At 31.7% G+C, this 10,073-nt stretch overlaps 1 pseudogene; it reads left to right on the top strand.

The window, feature by feature from the left end:
* The first annotated feature begins 710 nt into the window (after window positions 1–710).
* Window positions 711–1,884, top strand: LOC147072760 (uncharacterized; annotated as a pseudogene).
* Window positions 1,885–10,073: the final 8,189 nt, after the last annotated feature.

The raw sequence follows: 10,073 nt of genomic DNA, 5'->3' as shown, positions 1-10,073 counted from the left end.
TTGAAAATCGTCTACCGTGTAAAAAGAAATCCAGATTAACCGGTCTGCCAAAACAAATTTTTCCAGTATTTCTGATTTATTTTTTTAAAATCAATTAACTTTTTATATAATATAATTTATTTACTTACATCACAGTTTTTCAAGCTTTTTTAACACCATGGGGTGAAATGAAAAATAAAATAATACATGTTAATAATAAGATAATCTCTATATATATAAAAATCTCGTGTCACGATGTTTGTGGTCGCACTCCTCCGAAATGGCTCGACCGATTTTTATGATTTTTTTATTTATATTTGTTAGGTATGAGAATAAAGCAACAAGTATATTTCATACCGCTAGGTGATTAGGGTATCTCTATCCAGAAAAAATTTTCTTTTATTTTTTTGAAAATTTCTTTTTCTATTTTTTTTATTATTTGACATCAAAAAATACTTACAACCCCAAATTTTCACCTTCCTACCCCCAACCTCCCATTTTTAATCGCGATTTTATTATTTTTGTACGAACAAATTTAACCGTCGTTCGTATTTCAAACAGAACGAAATTATTTATGTTGTTGAATGACAGATGGCGCTACGTCCGAGAAGAATTCAAAAGAAGCGTCACGTCATTTTGACATTTCATTCGGCATATCACAACGCAGTGCGTGCAAAATTTTGTACGATTTATTTTAATTTATCTATTTTCGTGTGCGTGTATTGTGCACAATGCCAGCAAGACCCAAGGGGGGCCATTTGGGCCGTCGAACGAATAAAGCAACAAACATGTAAAATAGTAGAGCAGAAAAAACAGACGAACAAATCCAACAAGATAACAAAAACGTGCGTGTGAGCATGTCGCAATTACGTGCATCTCAATCACAAGAGGCACGAGCTGAACGAAATCAACAATGAGAATTGGAACGGAGCCAAGCGCGTCGGTTCGTAGTTAACACACGCAGAGCAAATGACCAACAACGCCAACAAGTACATCGAGCATTTACATCCGCTTCGTCACTTAGTCTCGCATTCGAGTACGAGCCAGATATTGAATATTCCGCTCATCCGAAAGTGTTGATTGGTGATTGGACAAAAAATGTCTTCATTTTCATGCGCTCAAATTCAAATATGAATCAGCCGGGATGTGTTGCACATCAGGAAAAGTTCAACTACTAGAAATTGAGATACCACCAGAACTATTGGACGGCTTGCTCATCGGCACGGTTCCAGATTCAAACCTGTTCCTGAAGTCCATTCGCACATCCAATTCATGCTTCCAAATGACTTCGTTCGGAGCAACAGAAATAGTTCACAATACTGCGGCAAATGGTCAACAATTCCATTCTACGTTCAAAATCAAAGGCCAAGTATACCACGAAGTAGGCTCATTGCTGCCAATGCCAAACGAACCACATATTTTTTTACAAATCTACTTCATGGGCGTTGAGGACATCAATCGTGTGGATGCACGTTGCGGCTACAATAACCTTAATTCGCCTAATGCCAGGCGCATTGTCGGCAAACTGGACGCCCTATTGAATGAGCACAATGAATTATTGAAATTCTTCAAAGCACACATGCACGAATTGCAAAGTGACAATCACGCTATTGTCATCAATCCTGATAAAACACCAGCTGGAGAGCACGTGCGTCGATTCAATGCGCCTGTTGTTGACGACATTGCTGGAATCATGGTTGGCGACCGCACATCGACGCGAGAAATTGTGATTCGAAGAAGTACAATAATATGGAGTTCATCGCTGACACACACCGTTGAAGGGACGGGAAGGGAAGGGGTTGGAAGGGACAAGACGTTTATCGCATAAACATTAAGCAACGAGATCCTGTCACAGGTAATTCATTCATTATGAACATTATTACTCATTTTGAATTGAAAAAATGAATGGTATGTGTTTTTTTGTTTTTATTGGCGGTCATCGTCTACAACGCTCCATTCCTTTTTCTGTCATAGATCTCATCCCCACACACTTACGATACATTCGTTATTTTTTATTTAACAACCAAAATATTCACTAGAAATAATATATATGGCAGAACAACGTTTGCCGGGTCAGCTAGTAATATATAATAAAATACAATATTACATACATTGATATTATTGGCATATTGATTTTGTATTGTGGAAAGTAGTAAAAGGAGTCAGATAAGATAGAGAAACTTTTGACCACAGCTGAATATGAAATTTGATAAAATTGTTAATAATATTGACTATGTCAATATTTAAAAAGACTGTAATTTGGGTATAGATGAGTAGGTTGGACCAAGTCACGCACACATTGCTAAGTATATGATTTTATCACGATTCACTCGCGCGCGGGTCACCTTGTAGTATCGGTGTTTATTGGTTTTATTGAAATTTGATTATTTACTGTTATCTTTATGGCCTTATACGTGCCCCTGATTACAATGCATCTGGAAGATATTATAGACTGGAAACTTTCAATATTATAATATAATTATTGTGAAGCTGAAAAAGCTTATTAGGATTAATATTCCAATTTTCTGAAATTTATTTTGCATGATAGATTTCTTTGTATCATACTATTAAATTACCATAATCGGTAAAAAAAAAACATAGGCATTTGCACACTCACCACCAGCACATAAAAACATGATTTTTTTTATAAACGGGTGGTTTTCTTGTATTAATTAATAAGTACATTGACCAATTTAAATATGATCAACTTGAATGAAAACTTAAATATTCATATACAATTTACCAGTAAACAAAAACAGTTAGTATAAATTATAACATTATGTATTGTTGAATTCTTGTCATGGCAAATACACCAAATCACAATTTTATTGAATTTATGTAGATTAACTATCACAACAATAGTATAATATGCTGAAACATCACAACACATTTCAAAGATAGTGGCCGTAAACTACATTTTCAACAATATTAACTCTTTAGTGCCAGACCCAATTGCTCACGTTAGTGTCACCCGTGTCCATATGGACACGCAATTATTGTAGTACAGTTTACCTTGGCTAATTGTTATTTTAAAATAATAATCTGGTTTATAAACGTTAATCAGTTGAAATAAGTACACTGCTTAAATTGTTCGTCATTTGAATGATCTAGCTGACATAATAAAATTAATATCAAGTGTCAAAGTGGCCATTCATTTTATAATCACAAAAAGATGGACTTATGTTAAAGGTAACCGTGGTTTTCTGATTATATTGTTTCAAAGAATAATATTTCTGTCATTGAATGCATTATAAACGTGTGCAGTTTCATTATACGTAATTACGAAATGGAATTATTTTTGTTTATGTGGTGTTATTGAATAATGAATTAATGCGTGTCCATATGGACACGCGTGCCACTTAACACTACAAATTTAAATTATGATTTGTTATCAGTGTTATCACTATATTTTTTATAAAATATATTATTCACATTTTGTCAAAGTATTTAGTTTCTGGGATATGTCTAAGATTGAAGAAAGAGAAATGCTGGTAAATAATGCATTGCATGCACTTTATGAAGCTAGTGATGATGATAATGTCGACGAATATAATAGTATTATTTATCTCACCACCGACCAGATCCTGCGATTTTAACAGATGAGAATGGTGGTGGAACAATCGATAATTTAAATCATAGACAATTAAAAGCAGATGCACAAGTAAAATCTAGGAATGCAAGAACATATATAGACCAACCTGATATTTTATACTATAACTGGAGATTCTACACGCAATTACACCTAGCTGCACAAAATATCAATTTTACGGGGAAAATGTGGAAAACAAGAACGCTGATGGATCTTGATAGGATGGATATTCAAAACTATGTACATCAAAATCAATGGTTCTAGCAGATATACGATTTAATGGGTTAAATTATTTTATTCAAAAAAATAGAAAAAATCGACGCTGTGACTGATTTTTGAGAGAAAAAGAAACATCTGAAATCAGAACGCAGTGAAGAAAATGCAATATTAGCTTGTGTGTAATGTGTATTGAAAACTATCATACTTTATAATAATTCTACTAATAAACCATACAATCCAAAAAAAAAATGATAACATAAATGTCACGGGTGTCCATATGGACACGGCTATTATCTCAAAACTTAAAAACGATATGAAAATTTTATTTTCACTATTCATTCTCTGTTATATTACAGATACATAAAAAATGTAAATAAACAATTTTTAAAACTCATGTCACACCATCAACAAAATTGATGTGTCCATATGAACACTTGTGCCACTAATGAGTTAACTGCGTCAATAATGTCGATATCAATGCGTTATTTTTGCTAAGTGTCCTAATTAAATTACATCAAAGATGTTAAAATCTTGCCATATAATACTAAAAGGTCATAAGATTCTATGTAGATATTGTCCCAATAAGTACTTATAAACTAGTAGGTAAACCATTTTTTTAATAAAAAAAAAACTTATAAGTGCCATTAGATGTCGTAACATTTCGGAAAGTACGTAGTCTAATGCAGTAAGAATGATTTTACAATAATGTTGCTTCGATGTTATGATAAAATCGGATTTTATGACATCATTTTTGAAACGGACGCATAAAAATGCGGAAAGGAAACTGCGTGGAAAAGAGATATAATGGTATTACACATTTCGTACATACGCTTTATTCGAGAGTTTGGTAAGAATTTAACCTCGATACAATATGTCGTGAACAACCAACAGTAACATGTAGAGGGTCTGCTGAACGACAACGACTTTATAATATCAACTGTAGTTCATAATAATTGCGTCAGTAAGAGCTACTATAATATATTTCATGACAAAGTAATACTATTTCATATAATATAATAATTTTATGTGAAATTTAAAAATACATGACGAAAATCATAAATGTCTCTTTTCAAAATATACGAAACGCGAAAGTCAAAATGTTGAGATTGGAATAGGAATCGAGAATATTATCAAACTAACCTACTTCTTCTGATACTTCAGTATATTTTTTTATGACTGGGAATATCTCAAGAGTAGCTATCCAAAACTAAGGTCGCTACGTAGGTACTCAAGTATTATATGAGTTTAAAACAACATTGACATTATATCTGCTCATGGGAAAGAGAAACACGATGAACAGATAAACATTAAACATTAAAAAGACTAATATAAAACTGCTCGAACATTTGAAAAAATAGATTTTCACGTTTCCAATATGACGTTGAAATTTTTTAAATACAAAGAATGGCCTCTGTGACGACTTGGTTAAACGGCCTAATAGACAAAAATAGACAGAAATACTTACATAATGAAAAAAAAAAGATTGTATCAATCAGATATAAAAAGGGTGCATCTAAACGTGTAGCTTGCTGCGCTTAACTTACCACACCACCATAACTTAGAAACCTTTCAAGATATCGGAGCAACTAAACAGATGAGGTAAGATTTAGGCAGTTTATAAGCTGTATAAATTTTATAAAAAAATATTTACTTTCATACATAATTTAGAAACACCTATATTTTCCAGATTTTAAAAATAGTTTCTGCAAATAATATACTTAGGTATTATATTTATGTATATTTAATAAAGAATGTCACATTGATAAATCTTGTGAATTATTCATTGAATAAATAAAGAGTACTTATATTAATTATATTCAGTACCTATATATTTAAGTTATAATGGAATAATTGACAGAGAAAAAGAAAATAATTTAAAAAAAAAACTATATTATTATGGTATCATGCAATTTGTCAAAACGCCGGTTAAAATTCAAGTATTTAGAAATTATCAACTACAGTATTTATTGCTTAACTGTAAGTAAAGTTTATAACTGTCACTTATACTATTTTAGCCTAACAGCTTCGATGTATACAATGGACAGTTGCGTGTAGAAAAGTTAAAGAGATACAAATAGTCACGTCTGCAAAACCCATGCGGTTGTAACTTATGGCAAACGTCATCATGGGCCTTTCTCTGTTTTGGTAGCCTTCATTTTTGATTAATAGTAATACCATTTCAAGGGCTCTGAGTGTATTTGGATAGACTTCCGGTTGGTTATTTTAAATATTCATTTTAATAATACGTACCTACATAAATCTATTTATATGTTTTTTCTCATTACTATGGATGGTAATTACTAATATTACGAGCAATACCAATAATCTTCGTCCATCTAAAACAATACTGTGTTCACATTGTTGCTTTAATTAATGTTAATTTAGTCACAATCTTGATAGTGTTACTCTATTTGGGAGGCGCACGCCATCGCAACCTCTTCACTACGTGGCCGAATAAATTAGAGAACCCGTCTTCTACAGTTAGCCAAAATAGTTTAAACGCTTCCAAGTTCATCCAGTACCTGCAGAGATATTTTACGCCTAGCCATCCATGGAATGCGGAGCATCCTTCGCTAGTACCACATCAACGCATCAATTCAAAATATCGGATTCTCTGAAAGTCCAAGTTTCAACAACATTCTATTATTAACGAGACTATTAACGTTTTAATGGGTATTTTTTAGTAGTTTTTCTGATGCTGCAATTTTTCCATATCTTGATAAGATGGCTCATAGCGTTCTTGAATATTGCAGATCTCTGCACAATTTCTTTCTCGCAACTACTGGAGAATTTGAGACTTAAGTTGAGGTATATAAAATTGGTCACACGTTACAAGTATTTTGGTCTACCAGTAAGGACACAAGCTTGTCAGTTCAATCATTAACTTCGCCTTAAAATTCGGCACTTGCTTCCAATCCAATCTAATCCGTTATAGTTAGAATTAAAGTAGTATCATCTGTATATCGGAGGTAAGAGCATATTGTATTACCTACAATCGAGAAATCTCCTTCCCAATCATCTAGGGTTCCATGGATGATATTATATTCTCCATAGATGTTGAAAAGTATCAGCGACTCTTACAAATGGTACATATCGGTACTGATTAATACTAGCTATATTTTTTGAAAATCTATAATATTAACGATGCTTCCCACCGTTTAATAAATGATGGCGCGCTGTTTTGTGGTAGAATTTGTTCAATAGCAGGTTTTAATCATGTTTGTTAGCTATAATTATTTACATACTAATATCTATTTTCAATGACTTTTGACAAGTAAAGTACAATATATAATACGGAATAAATACAAAATTTATAACGAGTAGCATTTTATATTCTTCTTTATATTATAATATGTGTAACTATGATAGAACTATGAAGATTAACAAAACTCTTGATATCCACATAAAATCATATTATTATCAGATGTTGAATATGAGTAGATACTTATCTTAGTTTTCATTTAATATACCTAATGTGGTTTAGTTTTAATATTTTGGCAATTTACAGTCTCACTTGCTTGCTGTAAATCAATCCATTCTAATAGGCCGGTAGTTCATTGGCTACATACTGCCTAAAACCCAATTGCATTCATTGCAAAGTTGTTTTTATAATATTTGGTCATTTTCATATTCAATATCACCTTGACATTCTTTGACTTTCTTTTTTCACCTGATACGGATTATGCGTCTGACACTCACATTTAAAAAACTTATAGTTATCTGAGCTTTATTTCAATAAGTGCTCATGCCTCCTTCCATAATATAATATTAAAAATGAAAAGACATATCATCTTACCATTTTCATCCCAGGTTTAGGTTGTAACTATATAATTATAATCTCGGTCGCGTAAAAGTAAACCTGGTATTTTCGACTTTGTACTTCAGATCAAGCACATATTTAAGAAAGGTTTAGTAAATGTTTCGATTAATCCCTAATTTCAATTCTACCTAATTTAATAATTAACTAAGTTATTAGGCTCAGTTTAATACAATATATTTTATCCCACAGTTCAATATCATTCACTGTTTTTAGATTGTGTTAACAATGGTAAATAACGTGTTGAAGACTAAATGAATCATGCTTAGTTAATTGAATTTATAATTAATTAAATATTCGATTGTAAATAAATTTTACTTCTGTTTTGAATATTACACAAATGAAATATTGTTATGTAATAGTCCGTTTTTACTATTCCATGGGAGAATGGAGATGTCATTTTTATGTTGTGTATTCATCCTTTTTAGTGTGTAAACTAGGACAAATCAGACCAAATTCTTGACATTATAATATACGTTGCTAAATTGACAATTCTACAAATAAGATAATAATAATCCAATGATAAATACTTTAATCTATTATACACAGCAATTAATATGTTTGCAACGTGTGAAAAATACGTAAGGGTTTAGTAGTTTCAATTTTAAATTGATCGAACTTTTATTAAAATTTGAGACCATAAAAGCTTCCAAAATTTTCCGTTTCGTGCCGCATACATTTAGATCATCTTTAATCTTTTTTATCCAAAGTTGACATAAAGCATATGTCGTGAGCTTTCAAAGATGATTGATTTTGTTTGCGGTAGTTTAAAAAGGTCGCCATAAATCTGTCAAGAATAAATAAAAAATAGCAAATATCTATTTAAAACGATTGGTTTCAAAAATTTTAGAATATTTTAACATTCTTATACCTACACGTATCTTCATTTTTTCCGCACTTTGTGACAGCTGTTCTCGCAATAAGTACACGTTGTTGTTAAGTACTTATGACTTTGAAATACACGAACATGCCAGTTTTGATATTATCATTAGTTATAGTTTCACAACCTTCGTATAAAATAATAAAATATATCGATTCACTATAGAATAAGTGGTAATACAAACTTTTTGTTTCATTAATGATTTATGGCGATTCCGAAACGTATTTAGAATAGGTAATAAACCAACTAGGTTCCTACTATACGTCAATATTATTAATATTCTCTACATTTGTAGCATTGAATGGATTTTCATTACTTTTTTTTCATTTGCTCTACTTCATTTTCCAGACCCGGAATTCATGCCATATAATCTTCTTTCGACCATATCCGATCCTAATAGGATCATATGGGCCTCCGCAAAGTATAGGTTTGTATTAACAGATTTTGTTTTTTTACGAGAAATGGATATCAGCCACTTGCTTAACCTATTAGGTCCATACCATGACAGACACAAATTGAAAAACAATATCGGTAGTTGCCAGACGCAGGATTCGAACCTGGGACCCACGGCGTTATGGTCCAACGGTTAAGCTGCGCGGCCACCGTGGGTGTATTCTTTATATCAGTCATATAACCACAAGTTCGTTATTTACAGATACAACACCACTCGTCTATATTGCGGGCATATTTGGTACTAGCATACAATTTATGTGAATAATGCAAATATAATATTACATGTCAAGACGGTCTTATTGAGGCTATACTTTAGCTGAGGCATGGTCTAAAAAGATTGTGACTACGCGACGCGCAGACTGTGAAAACGACGCGTGCGGAACAAAACATAATTTGTCATAAAAATTCAACATGCGTCCATTTAATGTTAAGTTTATTGTTATTTGGCTTGGAGATTAAATAAGAAACAAGCAGAGTAGGTTGGTTTGACTCCCAAATGAATAACTCAAAATTTGGTGCGTGAATAAAATGAACCCTGGTTATATTATCTCCATCCAAATAAATATTGATTTAATTATTACAGATAATTTTACATATTATAATTTAGAAGTGTGAAATCACGAGTATGCATTCTGATGAATTGCGAAGTTCGACCGAGCAAAGCTAAACGATAACCTTATGGTTAAATCTTTGAGAACTGAATGAATTCTTATACTGAGTGTTATATAGTGATTCAATACAATAGAAAATGCTGCTATCAACTGGGCACTTGAATATTTTTGATAATCATGCTTATGAGTTTTATTATGCAATGCATGATTGTTTCGTAAATTATAAACAATTGATTTTAATTTGAATAATTATGCAGTTTCAATAATTGACTAAGATTAATTTTCATACAAACAACTTTTGTGCATATCATAGCAAACATACATAGCATTATTTCTTAATTTGCGATATTATTAATTCATTAAATTATAATATTATTTTGCTAAATTAGCTTTCTGTTGAAATTTGATTGACTCACATAAATCGCTTGTTTTGGAATTTTAACAATATTATGTTGCAAGATACATTGTAGTTATAAATTAATGGTTTTCTGCCAAGTCATGGATGGTAGAGTATTATGTCATGTT

This window comes from Rhyacophila brunnea, unplaced genomic scaffold (genome assembly GCF_057557595.1).
Source record: "Rhyacophila brunnea isolate RB1 unplaced genomic scaffold, BYU_Rbru_1.0 scaffold_19, whole genome shotgun sequence".
NCBI classification, from domain to species: domain Eukaryota; kingdom Metazoa; phylum Arthropoda; class Insecta; order Trichoptera; family Rhyacophilidae; genus Rhyacophila; species Rhyacophila brunnea.
Note: the sequence above shows the minus strand (reverse complement) of the source record. Positions and strands in the feature narration are given on the sequence as shown.